The following is an 11,032-nucleotide window of genomic DNA, read 5'->3' on the forward strand; positions in this document are numbered from 1 at the left end:
ATGTGATGTGTGCTTTGTTTACCCACGCCTGCTTCTTCTATTCTGTGGAAGAGGTAAAGACATCACCAATCAGTGGTAAAGCTCGTTCATTTCAACAATGGATGAAGGTAAGTGAAGATTGAACAACTTCTTTCCAATTTTCTCAATTTGCTTTCACCTTTTTTGTTTACAGTACAGTACTCTTGATGTTGGAACTGTAATACTTACCTTCATTGGTGATGATCAGTGTTGTAGCCATGGTGGGCGACGGTGGGCGGGCCTGCCCAGTACTGACATGTTCCGCCTGGCACTTCAGCTGAAAAACAGACTGCCAATACCACAACTAGTTCCAATGGTAGGTCTTGTATTGCATAATGGTCATCAGCCAGTGAGGCAGTTGAACATCTTCTGTGATTAATTTGTGGGCAGAAGTTTTATTGGGCTGTTAAAGTCACCTGGAAGTGGTATTTTTTCAAAATAAAGCTTTTGTCACTAATGTGTTTTGATGAGTGGAATGTGAATCAGTTAACTGAGGTTTTAAAAAATCAGTTCTTATGTTATTTACAAATTTAACAGTAGACCCCGACCCGAGAAGGCGCTGTTCGTGACGTCAATCGAGGCAGACTTTGCCTGTAATGCGTAGAGTAAACACAATTGCAAAATGTACGGACCAAGTCGTGAGTTTGTACTTTTAAAAACAAAAAAAATAGTTTTTTTCCGGCAATGCCGACCAGGTGTATTGCTGCTAAATGCAGAAAAACACTTTTTGAAATGTACCAACTCACGACTTGGACGTACATGCACGTGTGTTTATTATACGCATTGCAGGCAAAGTCTGCCTCGAATGGCGTCACAAAAGGGGTAGGCGGAGTCAGCCCCCAAACAACTTTATATATTTTTTTAACATATAAATCGTGACAAACAATTACTAAAAAAATTATAAACTCTTATGTTTGAAAGAAAAAAATTCTACTTCCAGGTGACTTTAAGTTTGTACAATGATGCTTTAAGGCAAAATGAGTTGTCTTTCGACCCTTGTCATTTTTTATTTAATTTTTGGAAATCTGAAAAGAGCAAAAGCTATACTCTGCTACTTTGAAAACTCTAGGTTTATACAACCTTTTGTTCAAAATTTATGAAAGGAGATAACACCAAGAGATCTGAGCAACTGTAATAGGTTGAAAACCCTTTCTGGTTTAAAACCCTTTACATCCACAGGTATGAACTGCTAGACAAATTGCTTAGGCCTGCAGACATCCCGCTCCTCCGCCCCTTTAACATAATATCGGAGGGACCACCTGCAACCAAGTGGAAATGACCAAAAACACTTTTCCAAAAACAAAGTGTCACCCGCCAGACAAATGTTTTGCTGCATTTGGCCTGGCAGACGCTCTGCTCCTCCCCCCCCCCAACTTTGTATAGGGAATGGTGTTATTGGTCATTTCAACTTGGTTTATGTGGCTCCTCCGATGTTTAACCTGGGGGTTGGGATAGGAGGAGTCTGGCGGGCCCAATGCAGCAAAAACCTTGTCAGGCGGCTGATACTGGTTTGGGGAATAGTGTCATTGGTCATTTCAACTTTGTTAGAGGTGGTTCCTCTGATGTTAACTTAAGTAGGGGGGGGGGGGGTGTCGGGCGGGCCCAATGCAGCAAAACTTCTGTCAGGCAGCTGAATACTGGTATTAAGAATAGTGTTAATCGTCCTAATTCTCTATGGTCATTTCAACTGCGTTTCAGGCTGTTCCTCTGATGTTTAACCCGGGGGGCGGGGGGTGTCTGGCAGGCCCCTGGATGCAGCAATTTTTTTGTAGGGCGGCTGATACTGGTATTGGGAATAGTGTCATCATTGGTCATTTCAACTTGGTTTTAGGTGGTTCCTCAGATCTTTAACCCAAGAGAGGGGGGGGGGGGGTGTCTGGCGGGCCCAATTCAGCAAATCTCAAGTCTGGTGGCTGTTACTGGTATTAATTATAGTGTTATTGGTCCTTTCTCTATCTGGTCATTTCAACTGCAGTTCCTCTGTTGTTTAACCCAGCTACTAGCATACTTGTTGTTATTAAATTATGGGCTCTTACCTTTTAAAAGAATACCAGGTCGACGCGTGGGGCCAGGGCCGGAGCTCCAGAAAGGGGGTGTTTTTAGAATTATGTATTTCAAGAGGCAGTATCACTGAGTATGGATTGAATTTTTGGTGCATCTTCATAAACCCTTGGAGTATCAAGAAGACGACAGGCCTAACCATGCCGGATTAACATGAGTTGAGATTTGTGAGTTTGGTGTTATTTACCGAGCTTTGTTTGTTTTGATTGGCTGTTTGCAGGGAAGAGGTTGAATCAAGGAAGAGGCTTAGTGAGAACAATGCAGAGGACTTGAAGCATATGGATAAAAGACTAAGAGACAACCAAGAGCTCCACACAGGTTATTACATTTGGAGAAATCTTTCCATAAAGCTTTGTCCCTTTTTATTGAAACTGTACTTAATTTTCGTCCAATACCAATCCATCAAGTAGTTTATTTATTTGTTTATTTATTTATTCACCCAGGCTTTAAAAACTTCAAAACACACAGCAACAATAAGTAGAAATGTATAACTTTTGCATTATTAGTAAAATAATTAGAGACATATCAACAAAAAGCAAGCAGAAGCCTATAGGGATTGCCCAATAGGGAACCAAATCACTATTCAGTTCTTGAATTGGTCTCAACATTTTGACTAGCTTGCTCTAGTCATCGTCAAGAGACTGACTCCGGGGTAGTGCGGTTAATTATGATCCTATAAAGCTAAAGTAGTTGTCCCAGCCAATTTTCTATACCTGCGCCAGGGTATATTTACAAAGCAGGACAGTTCTTTTCAGAACAAGTTTCCCCAAAATCTGATATTCTACTCTTTGCGGTAGTAAAATAAAGCAAGACAGTTCTCTAAAGAACAAACTCTACCTGGCAAGTAGAAACACACATGGTGTTTGTTACCGCAAACCAAATATATATTGATACCTCACCATGCAATGCCTAAATTCTTTTGTACCCTTTTCACTGATGAAAGAGGTTTCTAAAAAAAGTATTGCCTTGTTAGTGATTTCCAATCCATGTTTAGTTTCACCTCACATGTAGGTACTTTTTTCCCCCAAAGACTTCGTTGGATTAAAATACAAGTGCTTTATTTGTCTTTAAAAAGACAAATTTGTCTTTAAAAAGACAAATAGGTAATTAATATCTGCAAATTATTTATTATGGCCCATCAAAATGAACTAGGCATTTCTGAGCTTTTAAGAAACTGGTGATTGTTAAATGTAATACTGTAAAAAATTAACTATGCCTAGTGATCAAATGCACACAAAACATGCAACTACACATGTAGATCATTCAGACTGAATTTCTTCGTTTAACAGCAGCTGATGTAAATTTGTCCGATATTTGTTGGCTATTGTAGGTTGCGTAGAGAAGCCCTACAGAAGTACATTCGGCGAGCAGTAGCGTCTAGACAAACGGTAAGTACAGTCTTATGATTTTTCTCCTGTAGATGATCAGCGTATATTAATAGAAACATGAGTCTTTAACCAATAGTTCTTTTCCTAACCAACACTATTCAAAAAGAGACTCACACGGTGTTATCACAAAATGTTCTTATAGTTATAATTCCACCATACAAAGTTTCAAATTCTACTAATGGTGGTGGGCATCAAATAGGTGGGGGTGGGGTGTGACAAGGGGAGAGGGGCACAATATCAAATGTCCCCCCCCATCTTTTTGACCACCTTGATCATGAAGCCAAAGTATTGCACTGTGTAAGACCAACCCTGTGTCTCGCCATGGGCATTAATCCTGGGGGCTAAGGATGACACAACTTTTTAGAAGGGTGGGGGACACTATATCAAACGTCCCCTCTCAAAATTGACCGAAGATTGCACCACAGAGCATCTAAAATGCAGAATTTTCCCGTGCCTATAGACGATGTGACCTCTGACATCACACGAAAACCATAACATGATTCGCGCGCATACTGCCGGGCAAAACCTTTGTGTTTTGGCAGCCAGCGAGAAAGTGTACGCAATCTTACTGTGACTGCGCAACTCAGGTGCCCGGCGAAACATGACGTATAGAGTGTTTTGTCAACAGAGGGTGGTTTGAATGTAAACATAGGTCACATCGTCTATAAGCGGGCCTGGACCCTATGCTATTTGGCTTCTCACACGAATGCTCAAACATTATGATTGATGCCATTGACGGGACACAGGGTTTGGTCTTATACGGTGCAATACTTGAGTTTCAAGATAAAGACAAGTCATTAGTTACAGCAAACATTTGAGTTTATGCCCTCCACCCTTCAAAAATGGGGGGGGGGGGGGGGGGTGGGGTTGGGGGATAGTCCCTTCCACTGTTTCAAGGGGGAGGTGCAATTTGTCAACGTTTGAGCATTAGTGTGAGAAGCCAAACAGCATCTAGGATCCAGGCCTGATTAAAGGCAGTGGACACTATTGGTAGTGACTCAAAATAATTATCAGCCTAAAACCTCACTTGGTAACGTGCAATGGGGAGAGGTTGATAGTATCAAACATTGCGAGAAACGGCTCCCTCTGAAGTGTCGTAGTTCCCGAGAAAGAAGTAATTTTTCATGAAATTCATTTCAAGATCTCAGATTTAGAATGCAAGGTCTCGAAATCAAGCATCTGAAAGCACACTACTCTGTGTGACAGGTGTTTTTTTGTTTTGTGCATTAATATCTCGCAACGACCGATTGAGCTCAGATTTTCACAGGTTTGTTATTTTAGGCACTTTGAGATACACCAAGTGAGAAGACTGGTCTTTGAAAATTACCAATAGTGTCCAGAGTCTTTAGGCGAGCCCGGACTCATTTGCCCCCTACAACTTGTGTCATGTATGTAGATCCGTACTTGAAGATGCTGTTAACTCAAAAGGTTCTACTGCTGCTCACATTTTAAAGGCTTTGCTCTATTCCATTCTTTTTGCCTCTTGTTGACATTTGCCCTAAGATTGCACCACAGAGCATCTAGAATGTGAACTGTTCCCAGGCCCTTAAACGGGCCCGACCCACGCCGTAAAGGTTTCACACGAGCATGCTAATAGATCCGCACATGAAGATGATGTTAACCAAAAAGGTTATATACAACTGCTGCTCACATTTAAAAGGCTTTATAAATGTTCTGTTCCATTCGTTTTGCCTATTGGCCTAAGTTTGCACCAGAGAACATCTAGAATGCAAAGTTTTCCCCAGGCCGAAAAAGGGTTTTGCATTCCGCTTTATAGCATGCTCCATCTTTAATTGGTTTGCCCTACCAACAAGCCCCCACCCCCTTTATAGAATTTCCTGTCTTAATCCACCCTTGACGATGCTAGGAATGAACCGCCGTCTGAGCATTATATGTAGAAATAATTTGTATACGCAGCTATAACTGAGTTGGTTTTTAGCTAATAACCAGGATAGCATTTAAATGGTGCATCATTTGTCATAGCTCGAAATAGCCATTAATTTCCAAGATCTCAGATGGGGCACATCTTCCCTCAGACTCATAAGATTGCACTAGAGAGCATAAATGGCCTTAAAATTTTCCTGGGGCTCTTAAGCGAGGCGGGACCCCACGCCGTAGATGGTATGACTAACAATGTTCCTCCCCCCATCTTTTAAGACAGATTGACGCCGATGCTAATGGTCACTCTAAAGAAATTATAACATTATGAATGTTTTCTCATTTTCTCAGTTGCACAAAACCCAAGAGAGCAAAAGAGCTGAGCTGGAGAGTCAAATGAAGGATAACAGGAAGCGGAGGAAGACTCTGTAAGAGACACTGTTTTTTTTCTTATTCAAGATTACATCTCAGCAACACCGTACTTAAGGGTTTGGATACCTTTTGTACAACACAAAACTCAATGTCAACAGATATACATTAAACTATCCGGTTTGAAGATAATGGTGGTAGAAGGCTTCTAAAATATTAATTGCCTTGCTGAGGTTGTAAGTTTTGAGACATGAGTAAAAAAATATTATGAAAGTAGTTTTCGTTTCATGAAACAAAAGTGATCTTAGCATGTAAAACGTATTTACGCTACTCTCCTGAAAACCTTGCTGTTTGGTTTTGCCTTTTGTTTTCTTCGTAAAACTTTAAAACTAATGTTGCTAAAATTGTATAATACATGTACATCATTCACAGTGCATAGGGATTTATGTAATGTCAAAATTGTTATACAAAAGGTACCAAAACCCTTTAAAGATATAACTTTGTACTTGTTTTTGAGATCGTCATTCCTTTTATCGATTGTCCCTGAATGAGAATGCATTTATTAATTGAACCATTTCTGGGTTTATAATTTGTTTTTAACCTTTACACTGATGTGTTTTAACCACTGTACCCTGTGAAAACAAATATAATATGCAAATCACTCGAGTGGGATTTGAACGCGCGACCTTTGCATTGCTAAAGCAGATGTCCTACAACTAGACCACCGAGCTAGCCCGATGGCTAGAGGCAGCTCAAATCCTGGGTTTAAAAAACTGACTGACCCATAACCCTATTAACAATAAATAATTGTAGTGCCAGTAGTGAAAATTCTTGTTGTTTCTTTCCAAATTGCTTGTATTAGAAATGTAAAGTTATTGTGTAATGTTTATTTTCATCTGCAGCACGCAGCAGCGCTGGAGTGGGAGTGAAAAGATCACCTTTTGTCACAACAGTGGAGTCAGTGCTACTATACGGAGATGAGACCTAGACCCTAACCACCAGGATGGAGAAGTCTCTGGATGGTTGCTACACCAGGATGCAGCGTATGACCCTAAACATCCCCTGGCAAGACCACATGAGAAACTCCAATGGCTGGCCAAAGGCTACAGAGAAGATCCGTGAACGCCGCCTCAAGCTTGCTTGGCACTGTGTCCGCCACTCAGAGCTTGCCCCTTGCCCAATCATCCTCTGGGAGCCCACCCAAGGCAAGGCTTCTCGTGGGAGAAGATGACTCTCCTACCTAGACACACTGAAATGAGACATCGGCTTGACCAGCACTGAAGAACTACGCTCCTTCATGCTGGACCGGAACATCTGGAGAAAAATCACTGAGCAGGCTCGAGCCTCTAGATGGCGCTTGACTTGATTGATTGGGAGTATGATTCAAACTGTGAGCAGCTCAACAGGCCTCATCCAAAACACCTGTCATCATAGTCCATAGTGATGGTACCCAAGCCCATCAAGAGAGCCCCATAGTCTGCCGACCAGAACACCAATGGGAATCTTGAGGTTCAGGTGGTCACCAAGCAAAATCCTAAGGAGAGGTCCGATAAGACTGGTGAGGTCAACCATTTTGAAGTCCAGTCGCTCAGACGACGTCATTTTTGTCACAGTGATGAATTTGGTAATGCTTCACCAAAGTCAGTCGGTTCAGAGCCTCCATCGCCAACACGATCAACGGAGAAATCTCCAAGAAAAGATGCTGTCATCCCATCACCTTGGGGTTCACCACAGAAATCCCAAGGTGATGAGCTCTCTGCAGCGTTTCCTGGTCATCACACCAGAAGCATCAGCCATAAGAAAGTACCGGAAGAAGGCGTCAATCCCGAAGTTTTTTAATTAGGTTTTATTGTTTTGTTATCCTTGAGTTTTATACATATTAACTGCAACAATGACGCTACAATTGTACCAGTTGCTTTAAAATGTATTAAACCACCTCAGATGTATAATTATTTAACTTGGCTTTTAAGACACTGGACACTATTGGTAATTGTCAAACACTAGTCTTCACAGTTGGTGTATCTCAACATATGCACAAAATAACAAACCTGAGAAAATTTGAGCTCACAAAGTTTTATACTATCACCCTCTCCCCATTACTCATAATCAACTGGTATGCAGTGCTGACCCCTAAATGAGTTAGCACCGTGGACTTGTTAATATCAAATTATGTGACAGGATGCCATACACAAAGCAGACCCTTTCCATAAGGGCATGAATACAACAACAAATTAAAACAATTATATGATGTTATATGGGATAGTAGGGTTTGTATAAAAAGCAAAACTTATAACAAGGAACAAAGTTAACTTACTGTTTTAAAGGCACTGTACACATTTGGTAATTACTCAAAATAGGCCTTTCTTAGCATAAAACATTACTTGGTAACGAGCAACGGAAGACTGTTGATAGTATAAAACATTGTGAGAAACGACTTCCTATAAAGAGATAATTTCTCACTAAAATAATATGTATAAAAATTGGCCAGAAGCACACTATTTTATACAACAAGGGTGATTTTTTCTTTCATCAGTTTCTTGCAACTTCAATGAACAGTTGAGTCCAAATTTCCACATTCTTGTTTCTTTATGCATATATGTTCGGATACACCGAGTAAGAATACTGGTCTTTGACAAAAACCAAACGTGTTCAGTCCTTATTGGTTTTTTTTTTAATTAAGATGCGTACTACCTGTGATAGTATTAACAAACCATGCAATGTACTTGTACAGTAGCATTAACATCAGTGCCCAATTTCATATAGCTACTTTTAGCAAGCACAAACCGTAGAGTTTTATATAAGAACTAGAGCGCGCACTGACCTATATACGCGCCCCGGTATGCGAGCAGGCGGCCATTTTTTAAGTTGACAACACAGCTATCTCACAGCGTGTGTTTGTGCGGCCATTTTGTAAGTTGAACAAACAGCATCGCGTGAGCGTTCAATACAAAAATTCAAACATGTATTTCGTATTCAACGCGCGTGCAGAATGATGCGCTTATCATCTTGCGGTCCCGTGGCCTTTGTGCACGAAGCATCGCTCGTGTGCCCTCTAGTTCGTATATATAATTCCATGGCACAAACACATTTCTTGTTACCAGACTAAAAAGATACCAGCAAGGAACCATGTCACATGGTCCATCTTTTGCTTGTTTCCTGCTTAAATTTGCTCAGCAGACAAGGAAATGTTAAGCAAAATTGTCTGTTTAAGCAGCTACATGAAATTGGCCTGCAGTGCGTTATCAGTATCAGTATTTTTCAGCATTATTGTTTTATTTTTAAGGTTCTGGTTTTTGTTTGTTTTTGCATTTTATTTGTTTCCCGAACTTAACTATAGTTTTACAATTGGTGTCTGGACTCAAACTTCTAGAAAGTTATTATTCTATGCTATCTATTCTGGGGGAGGTTTATGAAATGTTATTGCTGTTTCAGATCTGTAGAGTATTGAGCTTAAAGCTTTTAGTATCTTATTATATAAGTTATCACACAAGCGCGAGTGGAATACGGAAAAATATAGCGCCTCTGCGTTCCATATCCAAAGAGGCCGAAGGCCGAGTTGGATATGGGACGCAGACGCGCTATATTTTCCGTATTTCCACGAGCGAGCGTGTGATAACGTATTTATCTTTAAGCAAACTTGGCGCGTGACATAGAACACACATGACGCATGGTAGTGATATTAGCCGTGCAATATAGGTTTTTATCACCACTCCATTCTGCCAATTTGATTGGAGAATTAGCGCGTACTTGAAGATAATTTCAGTTGATGTTGTATGCTATGTTTAATTAAAAGTACCACTTGGTGATCTTTAAATGAAAAACCAGAGTAGAACCATAGTTTCATTCTACAATCAAGCGTTCGTTACATTGTATAAAGTACTAAAATATGTAGTACAAAGCCTTTATATGAAACCAATTGATGGTACTTTTAATAGCGAATTATTAGGTTGACCCTGAAGGCACTGGACACTATTGGTAATCACTGTCAGCATAAAGACTGACTTGTTAAAGAGCAATGGAGAGCTGTTGATAGTTTAAAACATTTGAGAAATTTTTCCCTTCTGAAGTAATGAGAAAGAAGTAATTTTCCACTAGTTTATGAACAAAAAAATGATTTCGGGACTTACAATTTGTTTTAAGGTCTCAAAATCAAGCATCTAAAAGCACAAGAGATCGTGTAAACAAGGGTGTTTTTCTTCCATTATGTTACTACTTCGACGACCAATTGAGTTCAAATTTTCACAATAACCAAAGGTGTTCAGTTTCTTTAAGGGGTCCAATTTACACATCTATTGATATTCACTCTTCACAACAAACAAAACTACTACAACAAAGTTTCACAATTTGTTTTCACATTTTGGTGAAAGTTCCACATTTACTTGTTTGTTATTAAATAAAATAAAGTAGGCCCCCATAGCTTATTTTACTCAAACGAGATTTTGCATTTGACATCAATGGGTAATTAAAAATGGCATTTGGATAAGAAGTTGGACTTAGAAAGTTTCCCGCTCTTTTTGAGTGTGATGGTTCGACCTGTCCTGGTGTGTCATTTTGTTATCTAAACTAAATTAAGGAAGCAATGAGTGAGTGTTCTGAGGAATCCATCCCTGACCTGACGCTGGCTTTCCTGTGCAAACGTTGTTTTCATGATCTCGTTGGATAAAATTACACAATTTATTGTTTTTAGTTATTTATTATACAATACGCATAACTAAAGCTTTAACTATGTGTTGTAGTAAACCATCGGCCTATTGAAACTTCTAAATATGTTATATTACTTTTATCATTTACAATTATTTTATGTTGGTGGAGTTTTATTTAAATAAAGAAACAATAATATTTATACCAGCCACAATGTTGTGTATTGCTTGTTTTGTATTAACTCATACATCAGGAGACTTTATAGTTCTGAAAAAAGAAATTAACTGATTTTTGTCTGTCTTTCTTCTTACAGAATTTACAAGCTAGATCCCAATGTAGCCGTTAACATCCCAATGTCAACACGCACACAAGTAAACTTTCAAGACGTTTTCTTAAGCCCAAGACAAAACAGGTGTCAAGGACATCCCTGTGTAGGAAGAAGCGTTCTTCGCCCAGGTCCGGTGAGAAGGTGGCTCGAAGTAGGGAGACGTCTCACAGTCGGGATTGAGAATCGACGAAATTGGAGGAAAATACACCCTGCAGAAGAATGGATACAATGAGGTGGCTGAGTGTAAGGTAACTTTTACAAGATTCAAATCCATCAAAGTCAACAATCGAGCAAAGCAGAGGTTACTTTGTATTGGGATTAGTGTTGTGGGTCATTTAAACATGGTTTT

General features: G+C 39.8%; 1 pseudogene; it reads left to right on the plus strand.

Moving 5' to 3' along the window:
- Window positions 1–353: 353 nt before the first annotated feature.
- On the plus strand, window positions 354–10,023 carry LOC139951822 (uncharacterized; annotated as a pseudogene).
- The last annotated feature ends 1,009 nt before the right edge of the window (window positions 10,024–11,032 follow it).

This window comes from Asterias amurensis, chromosome 19 (genome assembly GCF_032118995.1).
Source record: "Asterias amurensis chromosome 19, ASM3211899v1".
Classification (NCBI taxonomy): domain Eukaryota; kingdom Metazoa; phylum Echinodermata; class Asteroidea; order Forcipulatida; family Asteriidae; genus Asterias; species Asterias amurensis.